The following is a 24,720-nucleotide window of genomic DNA, read 5'->3' on the forward strand; positions in this document are numbered from 1 at the left end:
TAACTAAAAAATGCAACAATTTTATCATCTTGATTTTCTTCACGTATCAAAATAGAGATCTCTTCACCTATTTTCAATAATGTAATTTATTAATAATGAATATATATACAGGGTGTCAGGGCAATCTCTTCCCGAAAAAAGCTCTTATAGCTTATCTCGAAAGCTCTTCAAAACACTATAATAAGGTATTTTTTTCATTTACTTTTCGAGTTGTGAGGCTTGAAATAATTTCTTGATTTTTACATAAACCATAAAATATCTAGTAAAATATTCATTTTTCGATTATCTTACCTTAATACTTTTATGTACAAAATAATGAGAGGAATCAATTGGTGTAAAGAAAACACATAATTGTTTCGAAGAAAAAATATGTAATTTGCAATTAACAATTACATTTTTTTTTCCAAACAATTATGTTTTTTCTTTACACCAATTGATTCCTCTCATTATTTTGTACATAAAAGTATTAAGGTAAGATAATCGAAAAATGAATATTTTACTAGATATTTTATGGTTTATGTAAAATTAAGAGAAATTATTTCAAGCCTCATAACTCGAAAAGTACTCAATGAAGAAATACTTTATTATAGTGTTTTGGAAAGCTCTCGAGATAAGCTACAAGAATAAGTAACAAAAAATAGGGGGTTCCATTTAAGAAATTGAAGGTGACCTTCACGTGACCTTCAAACGACTTTTCAAGGTCAAACCAATGACGTCATCTTATGGCCCCCTTCAAGCCATATAACTTTTGTCTGAAACATTTCTTTCTAAAGTGCATAGTTTATGAAATATTCAACCGGTCCGGGACTTTTTGAACACCCTGTATATAAAATCATGGACTGAATCACGACAAACTGAATACTTAATCAGTAAGTACCATTAATATTACTCAGCCGGGAGCTCGAATACGTATAAAATGAAATTCACATTATCATTTCACCAAGATATTTCTCAGCGATAAGGTTTTGATACAAATCACGCTGCTTGTTTGTCATCAGGAAAATTCGCGATGAATGGTAGAGGTACTCGTTCTGCCTCTCTCAGTTCGCGGCAAGTAAAAATTTTTATTTTATCGCCGCGTTCAAATGTAGCGAGGCAACGTTGCGCGATAATATATATTTGCATACATCGATATATGCACGTTTGATCGATCCGGCCAACGCACGCGCACCATGAAGCGTGGCTATTTGTATGCACGTATGTCATTGTGCGTCATATGTTGGCCCCAGCCCGTCTCCCGTTACTCTCGGGTCGATTTAAATTTCAAATCGACGGTAAAAAACCATCTGAGAGCGTCGACGTTAATCGATACTCGTCGATCAGTCATCGAACCTCAGATAAGCTCACCTTAACAATGTGCAATCACGTGCAAGGGCGAAATTGGCATCTCTCCATAAGCCACTCGATCAGTCTATGCTTTTTCGTGCAATATATTTTTTATCGATATTCTATCACGATAAATTAAAAAAGAGAGTAAAATAATAAACTATTAAATAAAATTATTCTTTCTCATGTAATATTATAATTTTCGTTTTGCATCAAAATGAAAGTTAAATATATCATTAGATCTTGGTTCTTAAATCGTTTTCTACATTTATGTGAAAACATCATCCAGAATACTCATGTTGGATAATTGCAGAAATGTTACTTGCATTTGCAGCTATCTGATAATATCCATTATGGAGCAAATGCGTTCTTGAGATAACGAGTTATGTATCTTTCATGCTCTTAGAGATTCTTCGCGTCAGATCATCCAATCCCGTAATGCTACGAGCGTAATATCGTTGACAGAGTAACGTCGTCTGAGAAGAGAAGTTGTTAAAATTGCACGACTTACCGATGTGCCGGGCGCTGGAAGGATCGAGCGTAAATTCTGAAACACAAAAGAAGAGAACTTTTAGACGCTCTAAGGGAAAAGAAGCGAAGACATTCCCCCACCAATCGTTAATCTTCCATGAGGGAAACATTCGTCCCGGCTCACACGAGACTGTTTGAAACTTGAAACCAGCCAAGCTCCGCCAACCCGAGGTACAAGGGACATTGAAAGTCTCCAATATACCCAGCATTTATCGTTTGAAGAAGACGAATACGATTCAGTCCAAGAGCCGTATTCTCGGAGAATCCCAGATATGTTGGAAGCTTCAAGGAGACAGCCGCGGAGGAAGAACAAATCCGATCTTATTTGAAAATGTTTGCGCGTCTCCCTATGTCAAAGAAACATCGGAGATACTAGCGTTATATCTCCGATGCCACGCTTATTCGTGCACGTAAAAATTTATTGTTGTCAGAGGGAACATCTTAAAATGTAAAAAAAAAATTTATGCGGACATCCCCATGAATTTCTAAAGGGACACGTTGTTGACGAGCACCGATAATGGGTCCATCGCTTGAAATCTCACGATGTTTTCACGCCTCGACAGATCTCGTCGCCATGTGAAAACGACAGATTCTCCTTCGCCATTGATCACAGCCAGCCAAATCGGAAGACAAACGAGGCAAACACGAGGCCGGTGGAGATCCGCTGTCGCAGCCACCCTGTTTCGAACGAGAGAGAGATTCCGTTCGCCCGCCAGCAATTACAGGGCACGGATTTGCATGAAAGTGAGAGAAAAAAAAAGTTTTTTCCCTCCCATCAGGGGAAGGTTATTCCTTTTTTTCTCCTTCGTTCTCCTCTTCGCGCACGATTCGCAATTTTCGGCTGCGATCGACGGATGCGCGTATTTGAATATGAAATAGCCATGATTATAATTTGCGGGAACAATAAAAGAGACTCGAAGTGGAAAGACAAATATTAAGTACATATAAAACGCAGTGATTCAACTAGGCGCTTATGTAAAAGAGAGAAACGCATAAAATCTGGAAAATAATTTCTCGTACGACAAAGCGCGAATTAAAATGCGGGCTTCGAAAGCTGAAAAGCCACGATCGATAGGGTTGTAACAAGGTTGTAAACGGCCCGGTTAAAGCGTGCATTCGATACATTAGATCGCAAACAAAGCGAGAGTTCGCTCGAGTTCCGCCCCGGTGAGAGATAACACGCGAAACGCGCTTCATGAAAGCTTATACATACTTACCGCCGCACTTCCGCGCACACATCATTAGGTTCACAAAGCGACCGCGGAGATTTTCCAAAATTAAAGCGCGTTATTATCGGGAGCGCGTTCTCGCGTGTGAATGGACGCCCACGCGGGCCCGATTTCACGGGCCGATGGCTCCAGCATCGCGCAAAAGTATCCGAAAACGTGTATTGGCTGGCACACATGCAAGCATCCAGGAAACTATCACAGCGGCTTTGTGAAAGAGCTTCCGCATTCCTCCTTTTTCAAAGGGTTATCCGTGAAAGAGCGTGTATGTATTTTTCAGTATTTTCTAGATATGTTTTCTTAAAAGGAAAAACAGGAGAGTGAATCTACAAAAAGTAGAATACCATAAATATAGTAAAAAAATTGTGCGTCCTTATGTTAAAATTTTCTTGTGTTATCACGTTTTGATTATTACTTGAATGTAAAATTAACATACAACCTATATGTTATTATTTTTATAACGTTTTCATGTGTTACATTTATGTCAACTTCATAACTTAACACTTTGTATATGTCTATTAGAAATGGAATATTATTTTGAGTATTTTTAACATAATCATTTTAAACAATTAACATGTCTCAAAGTCAGTTTAATATTCTAAGGAAAGTTAAAGTAAATCTTCAAATAATCTTGAATTTTGACATACAAAAATAATCAAATTTACTAAAATCAAATGTTTTTATTACAAATAATTTAAGTTAAAATAATTACTATTATATGTTAATCCTCAACATTTCTTACGAGTTATTGTAACTATTTTTTCATGTAATTTTTAATTAATTTGTATGTTATTTTTACATTACACTTAAAGTCACAATAACAAAAATAAATGTAAAGTATTGGGTCAATTAATTAACATTTTTAGTTTGTCAATAAATAAAATACGACGAATGAGTTATATTAACTTAAAATTTAGAGTGGACTTTCTGGGACATGTGAAAAATGTTAAAATTAACATTTTATTTTTTACTGTGTAGTTGACGAAAACGTAGTTGATGGAAGTCGATCATTAAAAATGAATAATAAATGCGAGTGATTATTCTCTACAGAAATAAAATTAAGCGATGGCTATCGAGTAATTGTTGTCAGGGCCGGATTTAGGGGGGGGCAACAGGGGTTGAAGCCCAGGGGCCTCCACAAGAGGGGAGCCTCCACACAACACAAATTTTTGGGTAAAATTTCCTATCGAATGGTATACAACACTTACAAGGTCTATGTATATTGCTTGACCTTGTTATTTCGCAATAAATTATTTAAACAACGTAAAAATTTCTATTTGATTTTGGTTCAAAAATGGTTAGGGGTCTCCACCTCTTCGTTGCCCCAGGGCCTCCACACCTTTAAATCCGGCCCTGATTGTTGTACAAACGCAGCTAGTAAGATGTTTTATAATTAATGACGGGATATTTAAATTTGATAAGGCATCCATTTTAATCCATCTATTCAAGTAAGGTTGGAAAGATACCGTTTATATATTTTACGCGAGCAAAATTATCGAAATTGTTTGAAATTTAAATGAAGATGACGAAACGAGTTTTCCGATTCAATCGCAAATTGCAAGAGATAATGTCAATGTCAGTTATAGTGAATCAGTGTCAGTCACCATGTCTAAATGCCAATATTAATTATATACTGCAAAATTCAAGATAATAATACTCCGCCATTTCGACGTTAAATTACGTATATAAGGATCGATTTTATACCATTTTTGCTAATTTTGTTAACTCATATCTACTCGATACTATCCGAATCAGTTTTAAGCAATTTTACTCCAGTCATTTTATCATCTTTTATTAATTTGATCTCAATCTTATGTTTTATGAATCTTATATTTTATTTATTGGAAAAAAATCTTTCTTTTTGTAATTAAAAAAAAAAGCTTTTTTTCGCAAAGAAGGAAAATCTCCTTTTCTTTTTATTTATGAAAAGGACTCCTGTTGCAAAAGGATTAAACTCGTAATACGCGAAGCGCATTTACATGCTGACTGCATTTTCTGCTGCCTTTGCAGATTTAATGCCGCGGTGTAGTGCAAAATAGGGCTTTGTGCAGGTGCAAAGTATCACATGAAACAAATTGCAGTGCTCGTTACAAAATCTGCATTTAACCGTAATATTATCTTTCCTACAATTAATATAATGTCAGGATAGTGAATTTTTTTCTTTTTATACCAGTTACACCGGTTAATGCAAAGTAGACATGAGGAGAGAATAAATATCGTCGGTCCGTCGATGTTTTACACGTGGGTAAGCGTGTTCACTGACATCTAATTAACAAAGGCGTAAATAATTCCTTTCCACATAATAACAATTGTCATTACAACTCTGGAAAGTCCGTCGCTCGAAATGAAGCTTGATTAAACTTGAAAGCGCGCCATCCTTCCAGGACTATCTCTTTTCTCGGATATTACTCTTGACAGAAATCTAATTAGAAATATCAAAGTCGTCCTCACGTATATATATATTCGCCCATATCGCGCTTTAGAGAGATCCAAGACTTTCATTTTACACTCAGACTTTACGTTCCAGCGAGTTGTTGCTGGAATGTATTAATTCGCACGTTACGAATACGTTCAACTTTATTGCTATGGACCCCCGTCGATCCGAGAAATGAAACTACCAGGTGCAATGCTATGCTTTAATAAATATGAATGACGTACAAACGTATGTGTGTGTGTATATGTGTATATACAGGGTGACCCATTTTAACTTAGGCAGCCAAATAACTCGAAAAATAAGCAAGATAGAGAAAAATGTTTTGGACAAAAGTTGTATGGTTTCGAGGGGGCCATAAGATGGTATCATTGGTTTGACCTTGAAGAGTCATTTGAAGGTCACGTGAAGGTCACTTCAATTTTTTTAAATGGAATACCCTATATATTTTTGTACATTCTTGTAGCTTATTTCGAGAGCTTTCCAAAACACTATAATTAAGTACCTTTCCGTTAAGTACTTTTTGAGTTATGAGGCTTGAAATAATGTCTTAATTTTACATAAATCATAAAATATCTTGTAAAATATTCATTTTTCGATTATCTTACCTTAATACTTTTATGTACAAAATAATGAGAGGAATCAATTGGTGTAAAGAAAACACATAGTTGTTTCGAAGAAAAAATATGTAATTTGTAATTAACAATTACATATTTTTTCTTAAAAATAACTGTGTTTCTTTTACACCAATTGATTCCTCTCATTATTTTGTACATAAAACTATTAAGGTAAGGTAATCGAAAAATGAATATTTTACAAGATATTTTACGGTTTATGTAAAATTAAGAAATTATTTCAAGCATCATAACTCAAAAAGTACTTAACGGAAAGGTACTTAATTATAGTGTTTTGGAAAGCTCTCGAAAAAAGCTACAAGAATGTACAAAAATATATAGGGTATTCCATTTAAAAAAATTGAAGTGACCTTCACGTGACCTTCAAATGACTCTTCAAGGTCAAACCAATGATACCATCTTATGGCCCCCTCGAAACCATACAACTTTTGTCTAAAACATTTTTCTCTATCTTGCTTATTTTTCGAGTTATTTGGCTGCCTAAGTTAAAATGGGTCACCCTGTATATACTATATATGAGTTTGATATTATTACATTGCGAGAAAAATATCGAGTTCGTGACTATCACTGTCAAAGCCGGTAAAAAGGATCGGTTGAAATCTGCCAGGTACTTCTCCCTGCGAAGGAGAGCCAAAATGGATGTCTATGATACTACAACGATATATCCAGTAGCGCGCATGTCTAGCCGCTGTCACCCGTCATCTCGACTTTGGATGCTTCAGAGAGATAAGGGGCAGCTTAAAACAGCGCAAAATTCCTGAATCGGATAACTTTGTGGTATATTGATATACACTTTCTAAGCGAAAATAGATTAATATCAGATTTATGATGTATCTCGATTTGGAACTTTTGAAATTTAATAATACATCATATTCATTTTTAATAAAAATATCACTTTCGAATAAGAGAAGATATCTTGAGCATAAATATCGCAATGTAGAATATCAAATACATTTTCTCTCTCTATTATTGAATATATTTTAGTTATTTAATATAATTTTTCTTTATAGATATATATGAGTTTCATTAAAATTTACATCTGATCATAAATAATAAATTTAAAACTCCTATGTCTTCACTGCATATTGAATTACGTAATACAAAAGCGAGAAATCATATGAAGTTTTATTTTTGCGAAATATATACACCATAATAAATAAGTTTTTTTTTAAATACGACTACTCGCGTTCTCGATAAAATAGATTAGTAAAATATTAATTAATATTATTAAATATTAATTAAGAATTCTTCCTTTTTGAATGATGAATTAATAAAATCATGGTCAATTGTCGTAAAGTTTATTATTTAAGTTATTATTAAAATTTATTTATTTAAAGTTTATTTTTAAAAAACTCATTTATTTCGATGTATTACGCAAGGATAAAATTCGTGTAATTTTTCGTTTCTGACGTTATAATTCAATATGATATCAATAAAAGATCAGGAACTGTAACTCTTATTAAATATTACTAAATATTATTAAATATTATATTAAATATATTCCAACTTTAATTAAACATAATTTAAAGTAATATCTTGTATCAAATATAATTGCAAAATCAATGAATTATTTCTGCTACGTATAATTGTATGTATACTAAACAGTAATCTAAAATGAGTTAATATGGATCGGCAAATACTAATCCAGCATTTATGACCATGACACATTTATCGATCGTGCAATTGCCTATAGAACCTATAGTGAATATATTATTATTATTAATAATGTCAAGGTTTTATATCAACGTATTTTATAAATTATCCACCTTGGTAAAGGCATATCGACATAGTTGTCTTGTATTATATACAAATTTAATATCCAAAAAATATGTAAAACTTTTTATTCTACATTTCCTTTCATATATACTTCAAATTTTGGTAGATTTAAATTATAATTAAATTAAAATTATAATTATACTTAATATTATTAATTTGAATAATGTTTTGTATATTTTACAAGTTCAATATTTCAAAAGTTAAATTGAAAACGAGAGGAAGTAAAATAATGTGCCATGAAAAATATACTGTGTTATTGGACATGCCACCCCACGTCTAGAGTTACATTCCAAATTTAGAACATCTGTAATTGAAACACCATTTTCTGAAGCAATGGTATCGAATACGCGGGAACAGAATTGTTTGTAGGATTTCCCCTCGTTAGTTATTAGGGTGGTCCGCATCGCTTTTAAAACTTCCGGCAGAAACATATGAGCCAACCGATGACACACGAATTGGCTCACTGATAATCTAACCACAGAACCTTGATTTTTTAATTAATTGCAACATATATGTTGATAATTAAAAAATAAATGATACATTTAAAACTGCAATATTGCACAGCTTCTATAAGATTATCATATGTGTGATAATATATTATAAAGATATGATAAATGTATTTTAATTTTAAACAAATTCTATTTATGCTTTTTTATTAAAATTAACATACTAGAATCACTTTATTATTCTGTTTTACGTTGATGTACGATTAAAAAACGTCTTTACTAATAATTGAAAGTGTGTTCAGTAGTTGTATGTGTAATTATCTAATTCGTTTCTTATTATTATAACATCATTATTATAAAAAAATATAGATAAGATGAATTTAAAATACAAATATATCTTTAAATGTATAAGAATATATAGTCTAAAAGGGAACGCAATCGCTGTCAATGTAACTCTGCAAAATGGGAATTGGAAAAAAAAAAAGAAAAAAATATTACCCGAGCACGGTGGACTTTATCGATCGTACGTGCGGCAATACTTCGCCCAGCTGGACATCTCATCAAACAGGCTGCTACCGCAGCGTCATGAAAGCCTTCACAGCGGTGTGTCCCGCAAGGATCGCAGCGGCCGAAGAGACAATCGATGCAACGACCGTCGCCGTTAATCCGAATCGATACACTATAAGGTACAGAGAGGCGCGATCCACCCCATCCGTGTCTCTCCACGTGGAAAATCCACGGTGTAAATGTACTCGCTCCTCCCTGGAGCTTTCTCTCTGGAGGCAGAGAAGACGGAGTTGAAGAGCGGGAGTGAAGTCGATGGAAAAGGCGAAGTCTCCGTTTAATCCGTTGCAATCGAAGAGTCCTCTACTCTTCCGTCGCCTTCCTTTTCACTTGCTTATTCGCCTCCCGCCCTCCCCCTCGCGTTGGTAATCCCGGATAAAATCCCAAAGTGATTGCCTCGCTTTTTCCGCAGCACGACCAAAGGATAGACGATCTCTCTTCGCTGCATGAGAGATATGCGTTGGCTACCGGAGAAGGAGAGAGAAGCAACGGAATTGCAAAAGTCTCCAAGTATTCGCGCCGACATCGAGATGGAGAAACTCCCTACGAGAGGGCTGGACGAGTGTCTGGTAATCCGCGTCGAAGGGCAAACCAAACAGAATCGCGAGCTGTAGACTATCAGGAATAAATGCGCGCCGACCGAGAGAGGAAGAGAGGATATTCAACGGATAAAACGGAAGCTGCTCGTAATATCTTATGAAAGACACGCGTCTCTCGCTTCTTATCTTCCGGCAAACTAGACACGCTCTGGTGGTCGTTTTTTCGTACGTAGGACACGTATTTCTCCGCGTTTGCGAATAAAGCTTCCGAGCGGGTCGAACTATCGCGATCGATGTCTATCGGAACGAAGGTGAAGTGATCCTCGGAATAGACGGAGAAAATATTTCTGTTGTGGAAACAGATCCCACGCATACCGAGTGGACAATAAAACAGCAACAGATGGGATGCCGCGCGTGTAAATACATGAATATTATTCATCAAACGCGTTTACGTCAAACAACTAACCCGATGCACGAATACTCGTCGTCGATACGATACATTTCCCACGAGCGTAAAATCCGAGTGACGTTTAAATCGAGTTGGCATTATCCTCTCTCAGTCTGGCTTAAATACTCGGCTTATATCGCGTTAAGTAAGTGGCGCCCGTCAACGATGCGCATTCAACTGTAAATTACTGAAAATGGAAACGGGTCGAACCGCCCACGGTTGGTCGACGCGGTTTAAAAGGCTCTTGAGATTTCAATGCGGCATAGAGTAAACGTTAGGTACGTCGGTACATTTCACATGAACGCGTGCGCGTCTTACATAGATCCAACGTACAATGCGGCCTCACACGTGCGCGTATTCATTCACCCATTCGCGTTTACCTATATACGTGTAATCTGCACGCGGAAATTTACGCAGACATGCTGAAAGATGGGCGCTCGTTACACGGACATTCCCGTTAAAAAAAAAAAAAAAAAAGAAGAGTCGCCCGACATTTCATTTCATTCCGTAGACAATGATGCCCCGGAGTAAATACGGGCATTCCGATATTGTCCTAGTCAGCGCGTCAATTCCCGTGCTTTTCATCGCACTCATATTAATCTACGTGAGAGGAAGAATGAAACGTATTGTCAAGAGATATAGCAATGGCATACAGATAATATCATCACACGCGATATTTAAATGCTTCCGTTTAGCAGCGTAAGATATTTAAGATACTCGAAATATCTCACGCTGCTAAATAAAAGCATTTAAATATCGCATGTAAAGATACTGTTATCTTTATGTCATTGCTATATCTCTTGAGATAATTTTCTTGGGAATCTACTGAAAGTAATTAATAATGCTATGAATTATTATCTTAGCACGAGCAGATGCGAGGCAGATGTTTCTATGTTGTCCTAATTAGAGCTATTTGAGAGTTCAGAGTGCAAGAGTAAGACTACTTGTCCTAAATAAATGGCACGATACGAGTAAGTACACGTCGTCGTGTATATAAAGACAACAACGTACTTGAGCTACTTTCTTGAAATAATATGCGAATCTTAATTCTTCATTACGCACTTGACAATATTACATATTAGAATTAAATCCCGCGTCTAAGATTAAATATTACTAGGATAACGAGATTAAATATTGCGTGAACGACGAAATTAAATATAATGAATATGTTGATAAATAAATAAAAATTAAATAAAAATTATTTATTAATTATTTATTTATTAATTATTTTATTTATTTATTTAAGCCAAATTCCTAATTATTAATTTTAAATAAAAAAAATTATGTAAGTGTGCGCAACGCATGCGGTTATAAGTCAATGTTAAGACCCTCGGTTGACAAGATAATAGATTAAATGAGGCGTGCCGAAAGAATTATGATCGGATGCAAAGCGAGAGAAGAAACGATAACAATGAATGAAGTTGAATGACGCCGTTTTTCGACTACTTTCACGTAATCGTACTTTCAAATTTATCGGCTTCCGTCTCTTCCGACCGCGTTGAAGACCGACGCAAGCTTTTCCCAGCGTAATGAAAGATCTTTTGTTACTCGGCGTAGAGGGAATTAACATATTTTTATTCAGCTATCGAGAAATAAAAAGATCAAATCTCAAACTTCCAGAACTGTTATAGCTGGTGTGCTAAAATTAAGAAAGTTTTTCTTCGTATAAATCTATTATCCCTCTAGTTTTCTTATCAAAACAGATAAATATTAACATTATTTGGAAAAATAATTTTATGCCTAAAAAAAAGGGAGTAGTAATTTTCAGTCAATGTAAAATCAATGTTAAAATCGTTAATATACTCCTGGACAAAATTAACGCATAATTTTTTTTCACTTTTTCTTTAAAAGCTGATATTTAAATTTTAACGAAAAATTAAAAAAAAAGTGAACAAAAATTATGCGTTAATTTTATTTAGGAGTATATATTCGCTTAAAATTATTACAAAATTAGTATGGAAAATCCCTTTCCCTCTCTTCTCCAAATTTTATTCAGTACTCAAATAGAGTTTATCTGCGTCTGAATCTTGTATTTTATCTACCAGCAGTTCACATCCTGTATATGAAAATCAGTCGCCATTAGCGATTTTTGGAGATGCGTGTCATGTCTCACGATTCCTCGTGCATATGGATAACAGCTGATCGCCATCTAATCTCGCCGTCCGTAATTTCGAGGCGGACTTCGTTCCGCAAGATGCATCGACGCGGCAGCGTAACGCGCCGATTCCCAAAAATCGTTGCATATATGCATGCAAAATCGCGTACGTGCGCAGCCGGCAAGAGAGATCAACGATGCCGATCTCCCTCGTGCGATCGGTTAAACCGGCGGTGTTTATGCGCGCGACCGGAAGTGACCGCTCGCCGAGCGAGATAACGATAATCAGGCAGACGCAACAAGAGCGCGTCGAGTTCTTAAATAAAATTGCACGTTGTGTCGTGCGCAAACTTGTACGGCGAGAGATCTGCTGTGGAATAAGCGAGGAGAGTAGCCGTATTAAATCCTATACCCTTCCTCCTTAATTTTCTGCTATCTTCACTTTAACCTGTCTCTTCTTGGCTCACCGAGCTTACGATCTTGATGACGTACCGTGGACTCGCGCAACACACAAGCAGAACAGATTGTATCTTTTACTGATTATAAGGTGTAAGTTCGGTAATAAATTTTATTATTAAAAAAACGAAAGGAAAATATCATGGGATCATTTCTTAATAATTAAAGATTATTTTAATATTATTATATTTTAGTAATATAATTTTATTATTTAATATTATTTAAACTTTTATTTGTAATACTTTATATGACTTCGCTAATAAATTATTCTTCCATCAAAAATTATCTCCTGTGTTTATAAAATCTACAACAAATAATATCCTGAAATTTGAATATAGCTCGAAAGCGTATTTTATCGAAAAATATATTCAGAATTATCAATATGTATCGTAATGTGTCATTCATGTTGGAGTTGCCATTATTTATTCATGACACATCATTTGGGACCACTTTGAAATGCGATGCTATTTTCATGCGACTATGACTAAATATGTGGCTATTGAATCGATGACACGACGCAGTACATCTGAACTCCGAGAATATTAAAATGGCACATCGTAAATGATTAAACATTTCAATATACGAAAACTGTTAAAAAATTTTTAAACAAAAAATCCCATTTAATAGTTTATTATTAAAAAGAAACTTATTTAAGAATATCTTCGACATCTTGGTAAAATATATACAGGGTGTTTCTTAATAAATGCGAAAAATTTTATGAGATGATTCTTTGTTGAAAATTAAGGGGGGTTTTTCATATAAACATTAAAAAGTTCTAATAAAAAATTGAATAGGGGTCGCTAGTTTCATCCCCTTATAACAATACGGAAGGTTGAAAAAAATATTAATAAATAACCTTTTTACTAGTAGAAAATATCCACCTAATTTCACTTCTTTAACTTATTCCAAATTTGAGAAAAAAAATAAAAAAATAATTTTTACCCTCATTTTTGGAGGAGTGCAATTCCACAGGGAGAATGTAGGAGTATATATGTTTATATACAAAACTCCCCTTAATTTTCGACAAAGAATCATCTCCTAAAATTTTTCGCACTTATTAAGAAACACCCTGTATGTTCTGTATTCATTATCTGTAATGTGTAAGAAAGAAAATAAGTGTCGAAAATATTGCGTTCAGTGAAAATAACGTAATTTCATTCGCAGCGCACGAAACACAATTTCCTGTATCTCCATCGTTCTAATACGATGTATTAATGAAACGCACGTGCGCGAGATAGAGATAGAGGGAGAAAAGAGAGAGAGAGCGAGAAAATGAAATAAGATACCGAGGGATGGAGTGGAGAAACAGGAAAATAGTTAAATGAGTAGCAGCAGCGATTATCATGTAACACCTCGTATCTCTTATTTACCGGAATTCTGTTCCTTGCAATTGCGACTATCACATGCACGTCGAGAGACTCGCGCAGAACCTCTCCCCGACGCATGATTAGCGCAAGAGTTGCCATGAATAATTTTGTTTGTAAGTTAAATGAGGAACTGCCCCTTTTTATACGCGCGAGCATCCACGTGGAAGAGAAACAGACGGCAAACGGAAGGAAAGAACAAAAGGCGGGCGAAATAGAATAATAAAAATTAACAAAGGGGAAAAAATGTTGCCCGGTATCACTCGTAAAGAGAAGAATGCATTATTAATAGAGCATGATCGTAGAGCTAAATCGTTCTAAATTACATCAAGTAATCGAATGGTGACGAGATTGTGAAGAAAAAACTCTTAAAATAAAATTTAATGAGAAAAGCAGCGAATTTAACGAGAGAGGCGCATTAAAACAGTCCGCCAACTGTACCTAACGCGATGGGGGGCTCAACCTCACGTCCATCACTCATAATTAGCTCCCCTTTCATGAGAATTTTCGTACAATCGTAATAAACTTGTTGCTAGTGAAACGAATTTGTGTCAAGAGAGGACGAAGCCGAGGGAAAAGCAAAAAAACGAAGGATACCAATATAACGTGGGTAAGAGCGTATTCAGAGAGGGCGAGGGAAAGGGGGAGAAGAGGGGCACTTAAGGAAGACAACCGAGGCCGCACTTAAACCATTGTGCACATATATTATACATATACATATCTGCGCCGATAGCAACCGGTGAAGGTACCGGTGGAGCATTTTTTGTGCGAGATAATGAGAGAGAAGGATTCAATTAGTCTGCGGTTGGCACCTCCTTCCCGATTACAATTCAATTGCGCCAATAAAATTCCCGCAAAAAATACTAAATACTCTGGCGCGATATAATTCATTTTAGAAAAATTTATGAAAAATTTTATGAAAAATACATGTGACAATTGTAATAATTTCTTGTTACAGACTTCGGTGTATATATTTCTTTTAAATGTGAAAAATATCACTAAAAGTTATCGTTATAAGTTTCTAATTAGAGGAAAATCTTTGAAGTTCCCCGAGTTCTTATTTTGCTGCAAAGTCCGCCAGACAAAATTTAATGACTTATGGCTGGTGCGGGCCGTAAATTACGAAACCTACGGCCAGAGGAATATGCGCTGCTCGTTTGTCGCACGTGCTGTCCTGGTGGAAAATTACGACAGAAAATAGTAAGTTCCGAGACGTCAGTGGAAATACGACCACCGACCATTAAATAATTTGTAAAAAAATAAATTTGATCTCCAAATATGATATTTATTACGCACAAAACGCTCAAATACACGTATATAAAACTACGTTTTTTTTTATTAAATTATGGAAACGAAGATCAGATAAAAGAATAGTCGCGAAAAATTCATATTCAACGAGTAAGAGAGGAGTAGTTTGATAACTATATTTATCTCTCATTATTCCCGCATATAAAATTCGCTCCTTCTATATTCCGATAGGAAATCTAAAAAGAAAGAACACGATAAAGTCGGATGTTTTCGACGAAAAGGCGACGAAATTCCTTAATGTCGCGCGGCAAAGTGCGTGCAATCACGCGTAGCTTTCAGTTAGTTTGATCGTCGGAATTTAATTACGGATGGATCGGATAAAGGCAGGCGGATAACCCTCCGATGGCATTAGCTGTCGGCTATACCATCTCATATCGTCAATTCAACCTCTGCTGTATTGACATTCTGCGTTCTATACATTGCAACACTGAAATCCCCCATTTTTTTAGTATTTTTTATTTTGCACGGCCGAAAATACGATTGAATCACAAAAAAGTTTCTCGCGTTCGGTGTTGGATGCTTTTCAGATAACTGCGAAATACAAAAATTATCTCACATGTCCGATAAATGCAAGGCAAAATGAAATAATGCATTTTTTCTTATTTTAATCAGATTATTAAATTAATTTAAAGAATCCAATTTTTAGAGAAAATTTATTACCTCAGTGTTCCTCTACAATCACAAAATGATAATTTTCGCGATAGAAAGCATTGTAATAAAAAATAAATTAAAATAAATTAAGATTAAAAAGATTTACATTTTCGATTTTGCCCTAGATATGTCGTGGAAAAGGAGGAAAATGTAGTTTGATAGCGTTTATTACGCTTGGTCATGAAATTCTAATGCTCGCTAAATATGCTGCGTTCTTTTTTGCCCGAATTAAAAAAATTAAATCCTGCAATTATCCAACTTGCCAAACTATTTTAAATTCCTGAAATTACGCGAAATCGGATATTGCCGACCGCTAAATCTTACTACACTGGCATCGTTTCAAATACAAAATGTAGTTTTTGCGTCATTGTTGACATTTTATCTCTAAAATTACGTTTCCCAAGCGCAATATGTAGAAATATGTACAACTTTTTTTTAGATCCGCTTTAGTCAAACAAACATTTGATTCAATTAAAAGTATGTAACTGATAAAATGTAGCACAGCATTTTTTTTAGATATCTAAACTTTTTAATTAAAAATCTCTTTTTTAAAACGACTCGGATTACTAATCGAAAACATTCCTATCGAGTTTTAAAACATTTATCGCATTCGCTTATTATATAAATAAATGTGGGACAAATAAAAAAAAACATCAATTAATAATTAAGAAACAAATTTCCACTTTGGATTTTTTTAATTTTAATTTGCCAAAAGAGGTAATCCGATATTTATTTAAAAAGCCGCAGGTGTGGATTGCATGTGGCTGCCATTTATATTATGTATTCTCGCGTTATCATGTATTTTTTGGTTTGCTTCCATCCTTTTACGTCCCTTTTAGGTTTACCTCTCTCCTCGTTTTCGCTTCCATTTTGCCTTCGTTTTGGCAAAATACCAGAATATATCATCAGTTTGCCTTTGACGCACGCACACACACACACACACACACACACACACACACACGCACACGCACACGCACACGCACACGCACACGCACACGCACACGCACACGCACACGCACACGCACACGCACACGCACACGCACACGCACACGCACACGCACACGCACACGCACACGCACACGCACACGCACACGCACACGCACACGCACACGCACACGCACACGCACACGCACACGCACACGCACACGCACACGCACACGCACACGCACACGCACACGCACACGCACACGCACACGCACACGCACACGCACACGCACACGCACACGCACACGCACACGCACACGCACACGCACACGCACACGCACACGCACACGCACACGCACACGCACACGCACACGCACACGCACACGCACACGCACACGCACACGCACACGCACACGCACACGCACACGCACACGCACACGCACACGCACACGCACACGCACACGCACACGCACACGCACACGCACACGCACACGCACACGCACACGCACACGCACACGCACACGCACACGCACACGCACACGCACACGCACACGCACACGCACACGCACACGCACACGCACACGCACACGCACACGCACACGCACACGCACACGCACACGCACACGCACACGCACACGCACACGCACACGCACACGCACACGCACACGCACACGCACACGCACACGCACACGCACACGCACACGCACACGCACACGCACACGCACACGCACACGCACACGCACACGCACACGCACACGCACACGCACACGCACACGCACACGCACACGCACACGCACACGCACACGCACACGCACACGCACACGCACACGCACACGCACACGCACACGCACACGCACGCACGCACGCACGCACGCACGCACGCACGCACGCACGCACACACACACACACACACACACACACACACACACACACACACACACACAGAGAGTCGGAGAGAAACACAGTTTCTCATAATTTCATAATCCAGTAGACTGAATCCAGACGTGATCTGGTTGGACGTGTGGAATACAATAATATCGAAATGTTGCGAGCCAGCATAAAATAATACACGCAACATATGTTGAGCTTTTCAATGCATTTAATACATGAATATCGTGTTTAAAAAGGAATTTAATTTTTGTTTGATAAATTAATATAAATTCATAAAAACAATAGTGTTGTCAAGATGAAAAAGCATTTTTAACAGACGCGAGAATTTCTTATCCCGTCATTTGAGGATTTTGTTAGCAGTATTTTTCAATAATCAACGCGCATTTGACGTATGTATCATGCTTTGCTGAATGTACATTGAAATCAATTAAACTAAATTTTTTTTACTGCTGCGTCAGCGACCAATGAAGAATTTTTTCGCCCGCAGATGATGCATGAGGTTATTAACGCCCCCCTCCCCCTTCCCTACAGACGCCTCCATCTCGCAAACTTTCATGAGATCACAAAGTTCAAGAACCTTTTTCTACTTCTTACATCTAACTCTTTTTTATCCAGCTTATGCCACGCAGTTTACCAGGAAAATGAAACGTAAATTTTATTTTTGTGAACTGCTTTGTACATTTACATTGTCATCATTTTCATGTTTTAATAACAACTATATTTTTATGCTTAAAATAATCAATTAATAAATTATTAATTAATTAATCAATTAATCAATAAAATATTAATCAAATATTTATATATTATTTTAATCAAATATTTATATATTATTTTTATTAACGATTAAAATATTTAATTTTTTTATTGATTAATATATTTTATGCACATATTAAAAATTTTTAACTGCGCGATATAATAACAATTATTATAATATTTTATCACTCTTCTAAAATTTAAATAAAATGATGCGATTTTACATTTATTACAAAGCTATATTTGCTTTTAATTTCTTCATATCGCTACATAATTTTTTCTTATTGTGGAAACTAAAAGAAATCTAAAAGAAGAATGTTTTTTAAGAGAGTAAGATAATAATTACTCACCAAATATATTGCTGTCCTTTTCACGACTGGAATCGGCCAAGTTTCCTCGATATCTGTAATTAAAATCATCTGATTAATATTTAAATAACGTAACAATTAAAAAGATATATTCAGGAAACGAGTGATGTATGTATAGATAATCATCAAACATCTCGTGAAACGGCAATGGTACTTTGATGGAATTGATTTATAGAGATTAAAGCCAACGCATCAGAAAAGCTCTTTACGTGATTGAACACCAGAATCAATCTCATTAAACATATGCGGCGAGGATTTAGATTCAACGAACAGTGCAACCCACATCTATTAATCTGTATATGGAATCAGCCAGTCAACTTGTAAGCTGATAATCAGATATCAATATATATTCAATTGCTGTCAATATATTTATACATGTAGATTAATATGATAGCAAATCATATATTATTATTACAATAATAGAGAGAAACTTTATCAAATTTATTTATTTCTTGATATAAAAAAAAGCAGTCTAATAAGATGTATATTACTTTTTTAATACATCCAATTTTAATTTTTTATTACACTGATAAAAATAATATATTGTGTCCGAAGAAAAGAAATAAAAGCTAAAATTTATATTAATATTATATTAATATTAGTCATGTTATATATGATATGCGAACTATATGTATCATTCACTCGATTCAGACGATTGTCTTGGATTTAAATCCCGCAGCTATCGAATAATCTCTCTTCAAAGAGATCCGTTAGATCTATTCGAGTTATTCGTTATTGTTGGTTAGCTAAAGTTTCACAGAATTTCTCAAAGCGGCGGAAAGTTTGCACAATAGCAAAACCGGTTCTCAATGTAACTTCGAATTCGCGCCGTGACGGTTAAAAGCTGGCGCGCGCTTTGTGAGAGGCGCACAATATAATAATGAGTAACTTTATGCATACACACGTTGATGCGATGCGTGTCACTTGTGCGTAATTAGATACGGGGGTATCGAGTTGCGAGCAAGTCAAGTGCGAACACGCAAGTAAATACACACACCACGGGCGAATCCGAGCGAAACGCAGGGAACCGAAATTCGTAGAAGCTGCTCCTGTACCGAAGGAGATACTGTCGGGTTTGCGGTTTCGCCTTCCCGACTGAAGCAGCTGCCAATCGCGGGGACACCGGCCTTTTTTTCCGGACATTAATGAGATTACACCTGTTGGGCTTTTCACAGATTCTGATGCAATGTAATTCATTGGTTGGACCGTTAATATCGTGAATATTCTAACGATCCTCTTGATGTTTTCATCTATGTCACAATTTATTTGATCCTTTTGTATATAAATTAAATATGATTTTTTTTTAGCAAATCATATTTTAGATTATGATGTTAGTTTGATCATTAAATAAAGCAAATTCAGATCATTGAATAATGTGTAAAAGTTATATAAATAAACAAAAATTAAATGTTAAGTTTAAGGTAAATAAAAATTAAATGTTTATTTTAAACTTTAAGATAAAAAAAAATTATATCCAAGAATATGCAGATATAGATAAATGCGTTCCTGTTAATTGCATTCTTATAATTTTGAATAATTATATAAAATGGAAAATTTTATATTGTGTGTATGAATATATATAACTGTTAAATACTTCAATATGATAAGAAATTTAAAAAATTGAGTATCAAACTTTTTTGAGGTTTCTATCAAATTAAAATAAACGCGCAATATCATTTACTTCTAATCTCCATATTTTAATATAGCATCATATACACGTAGGAGTAATTTTTTTAATAATTATACTTAATAAGTTAGATATTAATTCAATCATCAAAGTTAATTACTTCCCGGTTCTCTGCACATGCGATTAACATAGAAGTAATCGGAATTCCTGAATGGTTTCATATCCTGGATGGCTAGATTAATGGCATTCATCGCGAGATATTGACTTTGCAAGCATACATTGAAGAGTCTGAAGCATACATTCTAGAGTTTCGAACACAATTTTCGAGATTAACTTCTATGAATGAATGAGAAAACTTTCTTACACTGATTAGAAAAAAAAACCTGGCGTGAAATAATAATGTAGCAGTTCGCGAAATTTTATTCCAAGTTATTTTCTACATTAATATAGAATATAAATCAATCAATCAAGAGAAAAATAATCTCGAATATAATTATATAAATAAAGAAAACACTTGCATAGGATATGATTATAAAATAATAGAAAAATGTAATAATGAGACAAGTATCTTATATAGAATCGCAGATTCCCAAGTTCAATTCATCATAATTGATGTGTTCTCAATATGATGTAAAACCTCTTATCGTAAAGCGAACATGGAAAAATATCGATTTTCTCGTCTAACGCGACCTACGAGCGAGAACGAACGGGAGGGAATAATATACCACACATATATATAGGGCCGTATGACTATAAATCCACACCAATATATATCGGACATGCAGCCGGTGTTCTCGGAATACTTCCCACTAGATGGAAGATCGATGCCAGGAGATGAAGGAAATTCCTCGATGCTCGCCGTAAGCGGAATCCTGAGAGTGCTCCTCTGCAAGCGGAATATAAGTTGGCCCGCTCTCTAGTAGGCGCGGACAAATTCCTAAAAACTTTTCACGATACAGCGGCTAATAACTTGTGCACACATGCTATGCAATAAGTACATATACGTACATTGCGCCATCCAAAAAAAGGATATAATCCCCATGGCATGTAATAAGAAAACAATGCACTGTGTTAAAAATTTTGCCATATTAAAAAATAAAATTTTAGTATTTCAATCAAAAATATTGTCTCAGAATTATTTAATTAAAAGAAACAAATTCATTCAATATTGATATGCAGCATATATATTTTAATATGAATTTTCGATGAACGTAGTTATCGTTATGATGATAAAGATACAGTTATAAATTCTGAAAAAATGTGTGTACGATTCATGGCATTTGTTGTATGAGGTTATTGGCACACGGTTTTACGATTTTTATTTTTTTCTCACCAGAATAGCTCACCGATATATTATGCTGCTTAAAAAGCAATTTGCAGATACAAAAAGTTTATCGCAGTTAGAAAAGCGCGAAAAATCCATTTCCTAGCGATAAATACCAGAAATAGCTGGAAAATTTACGACAGAAATAAAAGAAGTGAGTCACGGTCATCTCGCTCTATACGAAGTATAGAACCAGATTTTCTAATTTCGAACAGTTACAAATCAGTATCAATGAAAATATGACGAAATAAATTAGTATAGAGCTGAGACCCTCAGAATCTATAATCTTCAGAAAAATAAAATAAATTGTACTTCATTTATAAGAACTCGGAAAGAAACTCCAGAAAATATACGCGTGAAAATATATGAACGAGAGTATAATAACAAACACATAAATCCAGCATGTGAATCCGAGTGTACGATATCACGTGCGAGAACGTCGCAGGAAAGATATAAACTGCCTCCTCAGTACTTTTTGGAGAGATTTTCGCTGAGAAAGAAAATATGCTGATTGCTCCCCAGTAATTGAATAAAATTTTTAAAATTTGATATGAAATATCAAGTTTAATATTTCATTTAAACCGTTGCGTTATACACACTAAAAATACATAATATGTGTGTAAAGCTAAATTTATATTATATATTTTATATATTTATTTTATATATTAAATATATAATATATAATATATTTTATATATAATGGAAATTTATAAATTTATATATAATATATAATATATTTTATATATTTATTAACAATTTATTTATAATAATTTATACATTCATTTAATATAAATTATTAAATAATTAAAAATAATTATTAAATAATTAAAAATCCTGATTTCAATAGATCTACAATTCTGGATAGTTTAAATAAATATTTATGATTATGTTAAATTATAAAAAATATCTTGGAATAAAGTGAAATGCCAAATTCACGAAACGTCTTATTTTATCCTGCGATATTTTTATTTTTCCTCAAATATTGTATTTTTTTTATTTAATTTTCTTTCTTTGATTTAACAGCCAGAATTATATGTTTAAACTATCAATAATTGTAGAATAATTGAAAGGATTTTTAATTATTTTTAATTATTTATGAGTTCCTACAAAATGATACATTTTATACACATTACTAATAATTAAGATAAAATATCGTAATTAAAATAACATGAACATTCATCAGAGAATTCGATCGTATTAGATGCATGTGCACATTTAAAAAAAAGCTTGTACAAACAGCTACAGACATAGATAAATCTAAACACGTTCGATCCGAATATAGCGTATACGAAAATTTTTATCGTAATGCTATGTATCAATGTCGAGCGGATATCCGGCGGAATACGCGAAGAGCGAACCGGCAAATGATCCCACCGATTAATCTCCAACACCCGCGGGAAAAATTCAATTAAATTCGAATTGTGACCGTGGAGAGAGAGAGAAAGAGAGAGAGAGAGAAAATATAATCCGCATTATTGTCTGTGCACGAGAATTAAAAACCTCTCCTACCCGAAATAAAGCCTGAAATAAAAATTACGTTTCTGTTTAATTTTTCTTATTTTCTTATAAATATAAAATTGTTCAACACACATGCTACAATTGAAACATTTACATTAAATCTACCGATGATTTTCCAGTAATCGTTATTCATTTGTAAACCAGCAGTTACAATAAAAAATATGATGGAATTTTTATACGAAAATTCTTTCATGTGCAAATTATTTACATTTTACAAAAAATTGGATAATTTATCGCGTGACAGAATTATTTCCCACAAATATTGATTGAAATATTGATATAAAAAAAATATAAAAAATAAAATTTAATTCTAAATTTTTGTATTAAACGTATTACGCTCCTCAAGTTTTTAATTAGGAAATTAGCTACGGCAAAAATGAACTCACTTATATAATATTCCGCACTAAGACAGGACGATCCTTACATTACATTCAGGATCCATTACATTAGGAAATTCCCTCTCTGTCGTGCCGAATAAAAATTAAGGTAGTGCGTTCGCGCGCGATCGTGAAAGACGCACCGTCATTTGTACGAAATGGAAGAAGCGAGGAAGTAATTTGTGCTTGTCCCGCGCGCGCTTGTCGAATCCTGTCGGGAGTAATAATTCATGTCGGTGGCCCCTAGCTACCCCTGCCGGGTATTCTTTACCTGATATACCGCGGAGCAGAATATATCGACCCGTTAGAAATAACCTTACAGGTCAGCACGCAAGTTTTTACATTAACTACCATCGACCCTTTGCGTGGCTTATGATATCGTAACTAGCATAAACGTCATGTATATGTTACTCTAAAAAATACCCTATTGATGTGACGGAGATTGAAGAGTCCCGGAGATTTTTTTTAATTATAATAAAATTCAAGTGATATATCGAATGAAACATAAGATCGATAGAACACGATTGTCTTTGTTGATTTTCAGACAGTTAAAGTTTTTTATACTTCTAAGACGGAAAATTATTCCCTTCCTCGAGATTTCTCAGACATTAACACGTTAAATATTTTTTTTACTATCGAAAATGTTCGGCGAAGTTTCCATGCTGCCAAACTTTCGCGAAATCAATATGAAAGAGCATTAATAACGCATCTCGTGTACAAAGTTCGTCTGACGATAACCAGGCTTAGCTACCAAGAAGCTTGGACGAGATGCACAATAAGTGTTGGGTTACGACGAACTGACGGGGGACAATGGACTAACGAAACTATAGTTCCGCAAAGGACACAGCCAAGCTTCGGTTATCAGATTACTCGCTCTAGTGCCAAGTTACCAGGAATCGCGCAGCTTCAAAGTGGCTCCAAGGTAAAGAATCGCGAAAAAGTGCCTGCGAAACCCGTGGGAAATTTCGTCCGATGCAAATGCGTTCTTTGTCTTTCATCGCGATGGTTGTGACACACCGGTTGCGGTTGATATAGCGTGAGCTTGAAATATGCATGCTCTCTCGGGGAAGGTGGGATGAAAAAAAGGAAGGGAAAAAAAAGAAGAGGAGAGAACGTGTCAAAAGTGCGGCGACCCCATGAAA

At 35.1% G+C, this 24,720-nt stretch overlaps 1 protein-coding gene across 4 annotated transcripts in view; it reads right to left on the minus strand.

Moving 5' to 3' along the window:
• The window catches only part of Tinc (transmembrane protein tincar), a 149,072-nt gene that overhangs the window by 88,807 nt on the left and 35,545 nt on the right, over positions 1 to 24,720 (minus strand). For all 4 annotated transcript variants that reach the window (XM_083102349.1, XM_083102331.1, XM_083102338.1 and 1 more), the window contains exon 2: positions 18,715 to 18,767. The gene's annotated coding sequence lies outside the window, so the exon portion shown is untranslated. The remainder of the gene's footprint in view (positions 1 to 18,714; positions 18,768 to 24,720) is intronic.

This window comes from Camponotus vicinus, unplaced genomic scaffold, assembly GCF_025532165.1.
Source record: "Camponotus vicinus isolate PSW18456_S1 unplaced genomic scaffold, iyCamVici1.0 SCAF_1, whole genome shotgun sequence".
NCBI classification, from domain to species: domain Eukaryota; kingdom Metazoa; phylum Arthropoda; class Insecta; order Hymenoptera; family Formicidae; genus Camponotus; species Camponotus vicinus.